Genomic DNA, 15,163 nt, shown 5'->3' with positions numbered 1-15,163 from the left:
CTCCTCTGTGTGCGTGTGTGTGTGTGTGTGTGTGTGTGTGTGTGTGCGCGTGCGCGTGCGTGCGTGTGTGCGCGTGTGTGTCAGATAGCATCAGCCACGTCTATATTATGGATTGCAGACAAGCTGCCCCTCTCCTACACACATTGTTCGCCATCTAGATATATCACGAGACACCTTGTATACATGATTAACCAGACGGGAGGGGGGAGGGTAATATTCATGATCGAGGCGGATCAGGAGCTCCCAAGAATAAGTCAGCAGAACAAAACGAATGTACAAAGAAAGCTGCAGAAGCGAATTTATTCACCAATACAGTAAAAGTAAGGAATGAATTGAATTTGACTGTGACTCTAAGGACTGTCAGAAGTCGTCTTCGTGTTGCTGGAATACACCGAACGCTAGCGGTATAAGAACGGCTGACAGACACCTTGAGGCTCGTCTACACGTTGTACAAGAAATCCTAGACATAGGAATAGACTTTTGGAGTCGTGTTACGTGGATCGATGACATAACCTTATGTTCGATTTCCATGGCAAGTTACTCTGCTGAAGAAGGAATGGGTGCTGGTGCTTAATCATTGAGCTCCCCATGAGGACTGAACCCCCTCCCTTTTCCATTTGAGGACTGAGCACCCCGCTTCCTCTCCCTTTGAGGAAGTGGGCTGAGGCTGAAATAAATTATAACATGTTTCACAAATAATCTCAATCACATTTCAATGTGATAACATGTATTTTACTCTTCGAACTAGATATGTCTGTGACAACATCTAGAAAAAGGCAAAGAACGACCACATAACCTGGAATATGTGGGGGACGGGTTCATCTTCACGGTGTGGGAGAGTTGGCCGAGATAGGAATAAGGTTCAATGCTGACTAGTATGTAGAAACACTGCATGAGGTCCTGTTTTTCTCTCTTATCTCATATGTTCTCCCATTTCCTGAAAGAATCATCTGCATGCGTGATAACTTAGATTTAGGTGACGAATGCGTTAGAAAATTCCCAAAACTTATTGCCACAAAGGTAAAAAATCAGAATTTAAGTTCCTTTATAACGAAACGTATGGAAGTCAGAAGGCATTTTTGCGATAATTGACATGTCACTAACGATATATTCTCTCGCTCGTTACTACACGATCAATACTCATAGACTGGCTGTCTGTTCCTACTGGTTCTTAATATACTGCCTTCAACTTCCGGCACATGGCACCAGACTGCTAGGCGCGCCGCCTGCCGTTCCACTCTGCCTGTCTTCCGGCAGCAGACATAACCATGGGTACACATGCCCGGTCTCTCTATTACTTCTGCAACATTGCACGCTCCTAAAGAAGTGCTGGCTGCAACACGAAAGGCTTAGTTTTCATTCAATTCCTTTTGTGGTTGTTTTGCGCGCGCGCGCGTACATACACACACACACAAACACACACACACACACACACACACACACACACACACACACACACACACACACACACACACACACACACACACACACACACACATTGTGCCTAATAGGTAAAATTGGTCAATTAGCAAGAACTCGTTTAAAATTAAGTCCTTTCTAAAATTTTCTCTTATACGTTTAAAGAGACATTTTTTTCACTTATGGTAATGTAAAAATTAATAACTTTGTATTAAAATAACCTTAAAAAACTTACTTAATAGTATTATAACAAGCGCAATTTAATTTAGCTTAATCCAACTAAATATGTTTCAGGTAAGTTTACAATAATTTAATAATATACAAACACAATGAAATATATTTTTTTCGTTAAGTTCAGAATGATTTTTACGAAATTGTCTTATTCGGCAAGAAAAGCGTTAAAGCGGTGTTATTTAAGCCAAAATCGCAAGTTTTACTTATTCGGCACGACATATATATAAACATCCTGCCCATCTCCCACCGAGGAACGGAGACCAGAAAAAGAATCACTTTCAGCGTTATTAATACTACCAGTGACTTGACAAAGGCGTGCAGATACAACACTTCAGATATCCTTCCAAACAGCAAATATCCCTATCCCTCCTAGAGAGTACAGGCACTGTATTTCCCACCTCCAGGACTCAAGTCCGGCTAACCAGTTACCCTGAATCTCTTCACAAAATCTTACCTAGCTCAGTGGCAAAAGTAACGTGTACCCTAATGCTGAGCATGCAGGCTCCACTCCTCTCGACCGAGATGATGTTTGTAAATAATTCCGCCTACGGTGCCTACAGCAGGATGAGATAGAATAACTTACCACCAGCCTGGAGCAGTGGAATGTGTGATACACAGCTTGGTACCACCAGCCTGGAGCTCTGGAATGTGTGATACACAGCTTGGTACCACCAGCCTGGAGCTCTGGAATGTGTGATACACAGCTTGGTACCACCAGCCTGGAGCTATGGAATGTGTGATACACAGCTTGGTACCACCAGTCTGGCGCTTCGGGATATGCGATACACAGCCTGGTACCACCAGCCTGGCGCTCTGGGATGTGCGATACACAGCTTGGTACCACCAGCCTGGCACTCTGGGATGTGTGATACACAGCTTGGTACCACAAGCCTGGCGCTCTGGGATCTGTGATACACGGCTTGGTACCACCAGCCTGGCGCTCTGGGATCTGTGATACACAGCTTGGTACCACCAGCCTGGCGCTCTGGGATGTGTGATACACATCTTGGTACCACCAGCCTGGCGCTCTGGGATGTGTGATACACATCTTAGTACCACCAGCCTGGCGCTCTGGGATGTGCGATACACAGCTTGGTACCACCAGCCTGGAGCTCTGGAATGTGTGATACACAGCTTGGTACCACCAGCCTGGAGCTCTGGAATGTGTGATACACAACTTGGTACCACCAGCCTGGCGCTCTGGGATGTGTGATAAACAGCTTGGTACCACCAGCCTGGCGCTCTGGGATGTGTGATACACAGCTTAGTACTACCAGCCTGGAGCTCTGGGATGTGTGATACACAGCTTGGTACCACCAGCCTGGCGCTCTGGGATGTGTGATACACAGCTTGGTACCACCAGCCTGAAGCTCTGGGATGTGTGATACACAGCTTGGTACCACCAGCCTGGCGCTCTGGGATGTGTGATACACAGCTTGGTACCACCAGCCTGGATCTCTGGAATGTGTGATACACAGCTTGGTACCACCAGCCTGGCTCTCTGGGATGTGTGATACACAGCTTGGTACCACCAGCCTGGCTCTCTGGGATGTGTGATACACAGCTTGGTACCACCAGCCTGGCGCTCTGGGATGTGTGATAAACAGCTTGGTACCACCAGCCTGGAGCTCTGGAATGTGTGATACACAGCCTGGTACCACCAGCCTGGCGCTCTGGGATGTGTGATACACAGCTTGGTACCACCAGCCTGGAGCTCTGGGATGTGTGATACACAGCTTGGTACCACCAGCCTGGCGCTCTGGGATGTGTGATACACAGCTTTGTACCACCAGCCTGGCGCTCTGAGATGTGCGATACACAGCTTGGTACCACCAGCCTGGAGCTCTGGAATGTGTGATACACAACTTGGTACCACCAGCCTGGCGCTCTGGGATGTGTGATAAACAGCTTGGTACCACCAGCCTGGCGCTCTGGGATGTGTGATACACAGCTTGGTACTACCAGCCTGGAGCTCTGGAATGTGTGATACACAGCTTGGTACCACCAGCCTGGCGCTCTGGGATGTGTGATACACAGCTTGGTACCACCAGCCTGAAGCTCTGGGATGTGTGATACACAGCTTGGTACCACCAGCCTGAAGCTCTGGGATGTGTGATACACAGCTTGGTACCACCAGCCTGGAGCTCTGGAATGTGTGATACACAACTTGGTACCACCAGCCTGGCGCTCTGGGATGTGTGATAAACAGCTTGGTACCACCAGCCTGGCGCTCTGGGATGTGTGATACACAGCTTAGTACTACCAGCCTGGAGCTCTGGAATGTGTGATACACAGCTTGGTACCACCAGCCTGGCGCTCTGGGATGTGTGATACACAGCTTGGTACCACCAGCCTGAAGCTCTGGGATGTGTGATACACAGCTTGGTACCACCAGCCTGGAGCTCTGGAATGTGTGATACACAGCTTGGTACCACCAGCCTGGCTCTCTGGGATGTGTGATACACAGCTTGGTACCACCAGCCTGGCTCTCTGGGATGTGTGATACACAGCTTGGTACCACCAGCCTGGCGCTCTGGGATGTGTGATAAACAGCTTGGTACCACCAGCCTGGAGCTCTGGAATGTGTGATACACAGCCTGGTACCACCAGCCTGGCGCTCTGGGATGTGTGATACACAGCTTGGTACCACCAGCCTGGAGCTCTGGGATGTGTGATACACAGCTTGGTACCACCAGCCTGGCGCTCTGGGATGTGTGATACACAGCTTTGTACCACCAGCCTGGCGCTCTGAGATGTGCGATACACAGCTTGGTACCACCAGCCTGGAGCTCTGGAATGTGTGATACACAACTTGGTACCACCAGCCTGGCGCTCTGGGATGTGTGATAAACAGCTTGGTACCACCAGCCTGGCGCTCTGGGATGTGTGATACACAGCTTGGTACTACCAGCCTGGAGCTCTGGAATGTGTGATAAACAGCTTGGTACCACCAGCCTGGCGCTCTGGGATGTGTGATACACAGCTTGGTACCACCAGCCTGAAGCTCTGGGATGTGTGATACACAGCTTGGTACCACCAGCCTGAAGCTCTGGGATGTGTGATACACAGCTTGGTACCACCAGCCTGGCGCTCTGGGATGTGTGATACACAGCTTGGTACCACCAGCCTGGAGCTCTGGAATGTGTGATACACAGCTTGGTACCACCAACCTGGCGCTCTGGGATGTGCGATACACAGCTTGGTACCACCAGCCAGGAGCTCTGGAATGTGTGATACACAGCTTGGTACCACCAGCCTGGAGCTCTGGAATGTGTGATACACAGCTTGGTACCACCAGCCTGGCTCTCTGGGATGTCTGATACACAGCTTGGTACCACCAGCCTGGCGCTCTGGGATGTGTGATAAACAGCTTGGTACCACCAGCCTGGAGCTCTGGAATGTGTGATACACAGCTTGGTACCACCAGCCTGGCGCTCTGGGATGTGTGATACACAGCTTGGTACCACCAGCCTGGAGCTCTGGGATGTGTGATACACAGCTTGGTACCACCAGCCTGGCGCTCTGGGATGTGTGATACACAGCTTTGTACCACCAGCCTGGCGCTCTGGGATGTGCGATACACAGCTTGGTACCACCAGCCTGGAGCTCTGGAATGTGTGATACACAGCTTGGTACCACCAGCCTGGCGCTCTGGGATGTGTGATACAAAGCTTGGTACCACCAGTCTGGCGCTCTGGGATGTGTGATACACAGCTTGGTACCACCAGCCTGGCACTCTGGGATCTATGATACACAGCTTGGTACCACCAGCCTGGAGCTCTGGGATGTGTGATACACAGCTTGGTACCACCAACCTGGCGCTCTGGGATCTGTGATACACAGCTTGGTACCACCAGCCTGGCGCTCTGGGATGTGCGATACACAGCTTGGTACCACCAGCGTGGCGCTCTGGGATGTGCGATACACAGTTTGGTACCACCAGCCTGGCGCTCTGGGAAATGCGATACACAGTTTGGTACCACCAGCTTGGCGTTCTGGGATGTGCGATACACAGCTTGGTACCACCAGCCTGGCGCTCCGGGATGTGCGATGCACAGCCTGGTACCACCAGCCAGCTGGCGCTCCGGAATGTGCGATACACAGCCTGGTACCACGAGCCTGGCGCTCCGGGATGTGCGATACACAGCCTGGTACCACCAGCCTGGCGCTCCGGAATGTGCGATACACAGCCTGGCACCACCAGCCTGGCGCTCCGAGATGCGCGATGCACAACCTGATACGACCAGCCTGGCGCTCCGGGATGTGCGATGCACAGCCTGGTACCACCAGCCTGACGCTCCGGGATGTGCGATACACAGCCTGGTACCACCAGCCTGGCGCTCCGGGATGTGCGATGCACAGCCTGGTACCACCAGCCTGGCGCTCCGGGATGTGCGATACACAGCCTGGTACCACCAGCCTGTCACTCCGGAATGAGCGATACACAGGCTGGTACCACCAGCCTGGCGCTCCGGAATGTGCGATGCACAGCCTGGTACCACCAGCCTGGCGCTCCGGGATGTGCGATACACAGCCTGGTACCACCAGCCTGGCGCTCCGGGATGTGCGATACATAGCCTGGTACCACCAGCTTCTATGGAAGGAAACGTGTTGGGTCGATCAGAATTATAAAGAGGATTATGTTGGGTTTGTCCACATTTTATGAGGATGGAAACGTGTTGGGAAATCCAGCAATGAAAGGAAGTGGACGTTTTAGGACCTCCAGCAATGAAAGGAAGCGGACGTTTTAGGACCTCCAGCAATGAAAGGAAGCGGACGTTTTAGGACCTCCAGCAATGAAAGGAAGCGGACGTTTTAGGACCTCCAGCAATGAAAGGAAGCGGACGTTTTAGGACCTCCAGCAATGAAAGGAAGCGGACGTTTTAGGACCTCCAGCAATGAAAGGAAGCGGACGTTTTAGGACCTCCAGCAATGAAAGGAAGCGGACGTTTTAGGACCTCCAGCAATGAAAGGAAGCGGACGTTTTAGGACCTCCAGCAATGAAAGGAAGGGGACGTTTTAGGACCTCCAGCAATGAAAGGAAGCGGACGTTTTAGGACCTCCAGCAATGAAAGGAAGCGGACGTTTTAGGACCTCCAGCAATGAAAGGAAGCGGACGTTTTACGACCTCCAGCAATGAAAGGAAGGGGACGTTTTAGGACCTCCAGCAATGAAAGGAAGCGGACGTTTTAGGACCTCCAGCAATGAAAGGAAGGGGACGTTTTAGGACTTCCATGAATGAAAGGAAGTGGACGTTTTAGGACCTCCAGCAATGAAAGGAAGGGGACGTTTTAGGACCTCCAGCAATGAAAGGAAGCGGACGTTTTAGGACCTCCAGCAATGAAAGGAAGGGGACGTTTTAGGACCTCCAGCAATGAAAGGAAGTGGACGTTTTAGGACCTCCAGCAATGAAAGGAAGTGGACGTTTTAGGACCTCCAGCAATGAAAGGAAGGGGACGTTTTAGGACCTCCAGCAATGAAAGGAAGCGGACGTTTTAGGACCTCCAGCAATGAAAGGAAGGGGACGTTTTAGGACTTCCATGAATGAAAGGAAGTGGACGTTTTAGGACCTCCAGCAATGAAAGGAAGGGGACGTTTTAGGACCTCCAGCAATGAAAGGAAGCGGACGTTTTAGGACCTCCAGCAATGAAAGGAAGGGGACGTTTTAGGACCTCCAGCAATGAAAGGAAGTGGACGTTTTAGAACCTCCAGCAATGAAAGGAAGTGGACGTTTTAGGACCTCCAGCAGTGAAAGGAAGGGGACTTTTTTGGGACCTCGAGCATTAATATGAAGGAAACGTGTTCATGGTACTGCATTATTGAACAAAACGTGTTGGGATCAATAGCATTAAAGTGAAGAAATAAAACGTGTTGGGATCAATAGCATTAAAGTGAAAAAAAAACGTGTTGGGATCAATAGCAATAAAGTGAAAAAAAAACGTGTTGGGATCAATAGCATTAAAGTGAAAAAAAAAACGTGTTGGGATCAATAGCATTAAAGTGAAAAAAAAAAACGTGTTGGGATCAATAGCATTAAAGTGAAAAAAAAAAACGTGTTGGGATCAATAGCATTAAAGTGAAAAAAAAAAGTGTTGGGATCAATAGCATTAAAGTGAAAAAAAAACGTGTTGGGATCAATAGCATTAAAGTGAAAAAAAAACGTGTTGGGATCAATAGCATTAAAGTGAAAAAAAAAAACGTGTTGGGATCAATAGCATTAAAGTGAAAAAAAAAAACGTTTTGGGATCAATAGCATTAATGTGAAAAAAAAAAAGTGTTGGGATCAATAGCATTAAAGTGAAAAAAAAACGTGTTGGGATCAATAGCATTAAAGTGAAAAAAAAAAAAACGTGTTGGGATCAATAGCATTAAAGTGAAAAAAAAAAACGTGTTGGGATCAATAGCATTAAAGTGAAAAAAAAACGTGTTGGGATCAATAGCATTAAAGTGAAAAAAAAACGTGTTGGGATCAATAGCATTAAAGTGAAAAAAAAAAAAAACATGTTGGGATCAATAGCATTAAAGTGAAAAAAAAAAACGTGTTGGGATCAATAGCATTAAAGTGAAAAAAAAAAAACGTGTTGGGATCAATAGCATTAAAGTGAAAAAAAAAACGTGTTGGGATCAATAGCATTAAAGTGAAAAAAAAAAACGTGTTGGGATCAATAGCATTAAAGTGAAAAAACGTATAACGACGAATAGTATTAAAATTGCAATGACAACGTCAATTTTATTTCCAACATTTACCGAACACAACTGACAAAGGTTCAACTACCATTTATATACTACTAAAAAAAACACTTTGTTTTGGAGAACATTTCTGGCAGCCTTAAAATTAGCTATAGCAAATTAATAATTATTTAACAGCATTTGTTTACTAGATTTCAGTGGTTTGCAATATCTAACTTATTATTTTGTTAACAATTTGTCTTATGATTTGCGATATATAAAAATATGGTAAATGTAAGTAGTGGAGAATACCGAAGTAAAACATATATTGGGATCGTTGTTGAGATATTTACCTCATCTTGTCTTTCTATGTAAGAATTATTTATTTTTTAGGTTACAATGGATACCTTCAGCTTTATTCCCGAGCAACACAAGGATGTCATGTCGGTATTGAATGTAAAGTTGTTGCTTGTATCTTCCCTATTACATAACCAAATTTATTATTAAGAGCGTTTATATATACTTTGAGTAATACATTTGTAATGTTGTTAAATTATACTATTGTACATTGCTTCAGAACATATAAATTGTGTTTCAGTGTCTGACCCACTGAAATACTGTGGCCACAGTGGAACAAGGTAGAACCCTCATTTTGCACATCCCTTCCTGCATTTGCATGACACGAGTTCATAACAGGTGTAGGTTTCCTCTGGCGACCTTGTACAACTTGTTATTGTTCTTGATCCAGCGCCAGCTGGTTGGGCGAGGCGGTTCAAGTGTTCGTATCGGTGTTTGATCCCACAAATAGTTTCACTGGGGGAATAAGCTGCACACTTTTTTTTTTTTTTTAAGTGTCTTGTCAGTGTGTATGTGATGATTCTGTCGAAGCAGCACAATGAACCTCGCGAAGGAGTGCATGACATCGGGTACATCACTTCGTGATAAGGAGAGCTTCGGTAGTGCTTTGATCAACTCTGCTAGCAGAGCTCAGATTGTTCAGGAAGTTATCTTACCATGTCTAGGATGATAAAAAACTGTGTCAGATCCTATCAAAGCGTGACAATATATTGGCAGTTCTCGTGCTTTTTCAAGTCTCAGACCGACTGAAAGTTCCGAAAGTTCTTGCCAGTTCCAAATGCTAGACAGAGTTTGTCATCTGGCTGAATTGCCCGAGCCTATATAATTGCTGTCACCCTTTGAATGCCGGGTCTAACTGATGCAGTTGATGTAGTGTCATCCATCTACCAATGTTTGACGCAGTTGAATTAAATTTGAGAGATGATTTATGCTACAATGGTTGAATCGGTCATTTGATCGTCGATGCTGTGACCCTCTAAAATCATACTCTTCAAGGGCACAGATTCTTCTTGGTAGCTCTCGGTGAATTTACTGAAGGGTTTGACTTTTCCGGACATGTGGCAACCTGTAAAGTGTATATCCATGATGGACTGCGTCACCGTCAGTGTTAAAATCAGAGTTCAGTGAGAGCATCACCAGTTTCCTCATATGCCACAATATGTCTCCACCCTTTCCTGTGCCCGCATGTCAAGAAAATGTGCCAGGAGTCTTTCCTTCAGTCTTTCAGACAGGACTGGAAGAGCTGGGTGAAACCAGTCAGCTTGAACACTGTAGCCTTTTTCTATTCTGGTCTTGTCTCCTTAATATGGAGGACTAGCTGAGCGCAGACATCTCCAGATACTTTTATCTCATGGTCTGCTTCTTTTCAACATCAGGTTGAATCATTGTTGCACGTTTGAACAGTCAGATCAAGTGTTCAGTGCGATGTGTAGCTTCAAGAGCGACCGGGTTTTCCAGCACCGAGTCTCCCCAGTAGTTTTGTCTTTTAGATGGGTTGGGCACTCCTGCATTCGATGGTCCACTTGAAATGTTGTTGCTCCATGGAGACTGTCTGTCCCACCAGGCTGCCCATAAACGAAGCAATCATCTTGGACTGTCTTCCATGTGCTTGATGAAAGTGAATGTAACCTGGTACAGTTGCTTGAAACTGGTACATCATTGCTTTCACCTCCTGTCTCGATTATTCACTTTTCAGGACATAAAAGTTTAATAGTGTTGTACCTGAGCTTGTATGTATAGTGATACTTGACGAAATACTTATTATTTCCAGCTGGAGTTTTCTTGGAGGTTATCAAAGCTGCGTAAATTTGATCAGATTCTCTGCCACTGAACTATACACCCTAGGTCCGTCATTTTTATTTGGACTGCGAATAGCATGTCAGGGGTTCTGTTTTATTTTGACAAATTATGCACAGATTCCAGTCTATCTCAGTTGTGGATGAGGTAGTTGAAGAACCTGCCTGTTTAGTGTCAACTGCTTTGAAACTATGTTTAGTTAAAATGCATCTAGTGTTCACTAGCAACAACCACAATTAATCCAGAAACTAACTTGATTATCATCCTCCATCTCATACCAGGGCCATAATGGTGCACTAAATACGGTGCCTTTCTTAAAAATTGCAAAAGTATAGTTTATTTTATTACACAATTATAGTTTATTTTATTGTTAGGTGGTGGGATGAAGAAAAACACTCACTGAGACTGTTGAACTATTTAATAGGGGGTGTGAAAAGAATCGGTATCAGACTAAAATTAAGTAACTGTATCGGCAAAAAGATCTGAATCTTCCTACCCTACTATTGAACTTATATTCTTCTATGCTATGTCCAATAAATAATTTTAACAACAAATTTAATCGATAGGTATGCTATTTCGGCTAAGGAACCTTGTGTAGTGTGTGACATCGTTAATTATTCTCACTATACACAAGGAGTGTACCCGGGGTTCAGTTAGCATACCAAGGTTAATTAACCACCCTCAGCTCAAACTAACAGGAAATCGATGGTGAGGTGGTTTATTGCATCATATTTCTAATATTTTTGTCTTAGCTGAGATGCTGAACTGTGGCTTAGAGTCTCCAGTTGGCTCCTGGAGAGCGAAACGTTGCCACAATAAAATGTTACATTAGTTGCACTTGTGTCCTTTTACTTTACATATTGTCGGTAATTCTGCCAACATTATTACAGGTTGTATGGAGGGGAGAGGGAGATTATTTCTCAGTAAATGTAGGCCTTAGACGGGGATGCGTGATGTCACCGTGGTTGTTTAATATATTTATAGATGGGGTTGTAAGAGGTGTTGAATTAAGTGATAAAGAATCTAACATAAAGTGGGAGTTGTCACAGTTGCTTTTTGCTAAAGACACTGTGCTTTTGGGAGATTCTGAAGAGAAGTTGCAGAGGTTGGCGGATGAGTTTGGGAGGGTATGTAAAAGAAGGAAATTAAAAGTGAACATAGGGAAGAGCAAGGTGATGAGGATAAAAAATTTAGGTAATGAATGTATTCAGATATTTGGGATCGGACTTGGTAACAGAGAGGTCTATAAAAGACATGAACCATAGAATTGATGAGGGTAAAAAGGTGAATGGTGCACTGAGGAGTATGAAAAGACAAAAAATGTTATCCATGGAAGCAAAGAAGGGAATGTATGGGAGTATTGTGGTACCAAAGCTCTTATTTGAGTGTGCAGCACGGGTGGTGAATGTTGCAACAAGGAGAAGGCTGAAGGCAGTGGGAATATCGTGTCTTAGGGCAATATGTGGTGTGAATATTATACAAAGAATCTTTAGTTTGGGTATTAGGAGGAGGTGCAGGGCTAATAAAAGTTTTATCCAGAGGGCTGAGGAAGGTTGTTGAGGTAGATCGGACATTTAGAAAGGATGGAACAAAATAGAATGACTTAGAGGGCGTATAAATCGGTAGTGGAAGGAAGGTGGGGTAGGGGTCATCCTTGGAGAGGTTTGAGGGAGGGGAGGGGGTAAAGGAGGTTTTGTGTGCGAGGGGGTTAGACTTCAGGCAAGCGTGTATGAGAGTGTTAGACAGAAGCGAGTGGTGGCAAATGATTTTATGACTTGACGTTCTGCTGGAGTGTGAGCAAAGTAACATCAGTGAAAGGGCTCAGGGAAACTGGTTAGCCGGACTTGAGTCCTGGAGGAAAAAAATAGTGCCTGCACTGTGAAGGACGGGTGTTGATATGATGCAGTTTAACTGTAGTGTCGGTGCGCCTCTGGTAAGATAGTAATGGAGTGAATGATGACGAATGTGTGCGTGTGTGTGTGTGTGTGTGTGTGTGTGTGTGTGTGTGTGTGTGTGTGTGTGTGTGTGTGCGCGCGCGTGTGTGCGTGTGTGTGTATGTGCGTGCGTGCGTGCGTGTGCGTGCATGTGTGTGTGTGTGTGTGTGTGTGCGTGCGTGTGTGTGCGTGAGTGTGTGTGTGTGTGTGTGTGTGTGTGTGTGCGCGTGTGTGCGTGTGTGTGTGTGTGTGTGTGTGCGCGTGCGTGTGTGCGTGCGTGTGCGTGCATATGTGTGTGCGTGCGTGCGTGTGTGAGCGTGCGTGTGTGTGCGTGCGTGTGTGTGTGTGTGTGTGTGTGTGTGTGTGTGTGTGTGTGTGTGTGTGTGTGTGTGTGTGTGAGCGCGCGCGCGTGCGTGTGTGTGTGCGCGCGCGTGCGTGCGTGTGTGTGTGTGTGTGTGTGTGTGTGTGTGTGTGTGTGTGTGTGTGTGTGTGTGTGTGTGCGCGCGCGCGTGCGTGTGTGTGTGCGCGCGCGTGCGTGCGTGTGTATGTGTGTCGTGCCAAACAAGCCAAACCGACGAGTTAGGTATATAGAGCAAGGATGTTTTTGCCGAATAATCAGATTGAAAATTTGTTATTGCTATAAATGTTCGAAAATCAGTTTGAACATAACGAAAAAACGTGTAATTTTTTTTAAGAAATATTATATAAATTTAAACTGATCTATGATATATTTATCAGAATTTAGTTAAAAAAATTACTTAGGTGAAATTTTTAAGTTAGGTTTGATAAAAACTAAAAAAAAAACATTTTTTTTATATATCATTGACAATGAAAAAAATGTCACTTCAAATACCCGGATTAAAAGTATTTAATTTACCACGAGAGAAATGTCTTCAGTAAGTAATGTTATTATTCCTCTAATTTGTCGGCATTTGTTGTTTTAATGCCACCATAACTCTCTCTCTCTCTCTCTCTCTCTCTCTCACTCTCTCTCTCTCTCTCTCTCTCTCTCTCTCTCTCTCTCTCTCTCTCTCTCTCTCTCTCTCTCTCTCTCTCTCTCTCTCTCTCTCTCTCTCTCTCTCTCTCTCTCTCTCTCTCTCTCTCTCTCTCTCTCTCTCTCTCTCTCTCTCACTCTCTCTCTCTCTCTCTCTCTCTCTCTCCCTCCCTCCCTCCCTTCTCCTCTTTCCATTTCCCTGTCGTGGTTATCAAAGGCTCTCTCGTCTCTTTCTCTTCTTGTCTCTTTCTGTCTACCTCTTTCACTCCCTCCCTCCCTTCCCTCCCTTCCTTCCTTGTAAAGTTTTGTCCAATACAGAAATAAAAATTCGCTCTGGACAATAGCCATTTATATTCAGGAGAGAATTGGGATGAGGACGACGCCATTTTAAACTCATCACCAACACTAATGAACAGGCATCATCCATGTCAGGGCTGGGGGGAGGGAGGGAGAGAGGGAGAGAGGGAGGGAGAGAGAGAGAGAGAGAGAGAGAGAGAGAGAGAGAGAGAGTAAGGGTAAGAGAACAGGAATTAAAAAAAGAGAGCAAAAAAAGACAAGGGACAGAAAAAAATAAACAAGAGCAAGAGAGAGCAAGAAAGCAAGAGAAAACGAGAGTACGAGCTAGCGAGAGAGAGAAAGAGAGAGAGAGAGAGAGAGAGAGAGAGAGAGAGAGAGAGAGAGAGAGAGAGAGAGAGAGAGAGAGAGAGAGAGAGAGAGAGAGGGGGGAACTGGTAGGCGGGAATATTTAAAAGACAGGCAGGATAACCAAATGTGCTCTGGAGTGTCGCCATCGCTGGAGGCCTCGAGAAACACTAAATACGCTACAAACATATTGCAACACTCGCAAAAATGTGACCAACAGTGCACGGTAACCTCTAGAGACTGAAATGTTGCTCTAGGTCTCTTACACTACAATCTCTAATGTATTGTGAGGATGGAATATGAAATTCAGGACAGCCCAAACAGGTGCGTCCTAAGAGAATAAAGAGATTATAGACTGGAGAAGGAAGATAGAGGTCCCAGGCAAGCCCCCAGGCAGGTCCCAGGTAGGTCCCAGGCAGGTCCCAGGCAGGTCCCAGGCAAGCCCCAGGCAAGCCCCAGGCAGGTCCCAAGTAGGTCCCAGGCAGGTCCCAGGCAGGTCCCAGGCAAGCCCCAGGCAAGCCCCAGGCAGGTCCCAAGTAGGTCCCAGGCAAGCCCCAGGTAGGTCCCAGGCAGTTCCCAGGCAGGTCCCAGGCAAGCCCCAGGCAGGTCCCAGGCAAGCTCGAGGCAGGTCCCAGGCAAGCTCGAGGCAGGTCCCAGGCAAGCCCCAGGCAAGCCCCAGGCAAGCCCCAGGCAAGCCCCAGGCAAGCCCCAGGCAGGTCCCAGGCAAGCTCCAGGCAGGTCCCAGGCAAGCTCCAGGCAAGCCCCAGGCAGGTCCCAGGCAAGCTCCAGGCAAGCCCCAGGCAGGTCCCAGGCAAGCTCCAGGCAGGTCCCAGGCAAGCTCCAGGCAGGTCCCAGGCAAGCTCCAGGCAAGCCCCAGGCAGGTCCCAGGCAAGCTCCAGGCAAGCCCCAGGCAGGTCCCAGGCAAGCTCCAGGCAAGCCCCAGGCAGGTCCCAGGCAGGTCCCAGGCAACCTCCAGGCAAGCTCCAGGCAGGTCCCAGGCAAGCTCCAGGCAAGCCCCAGGCAGGTCCCAGGCAAGCTCCAGGCAAGCCCCAGGCAGGTCCCAGGCAAGCTCCAGGCAAGCCCCAGGCAGGTCCCAGGCAAGCTCCAGGCAAGCTCC

The sequence above is a fragment of the Cherax quadricarinatus genome, chromosome 9, assembly GCF_038502225.1.
Source record: "Cherax quadricarinatus isolate ZL_2023a chromosome 9, ASM3850222v1, whole genome shotgun sequence".
NCBI classification, from domain to species: Eukaryota; Metazoa; Arthropoda; class Malacostraca; order Decapoda; family Parastacidae; genus Cherax; species Cherax quadricarinatus.
Note: the sequence above shows the minus strand (reverse complement) of the source record.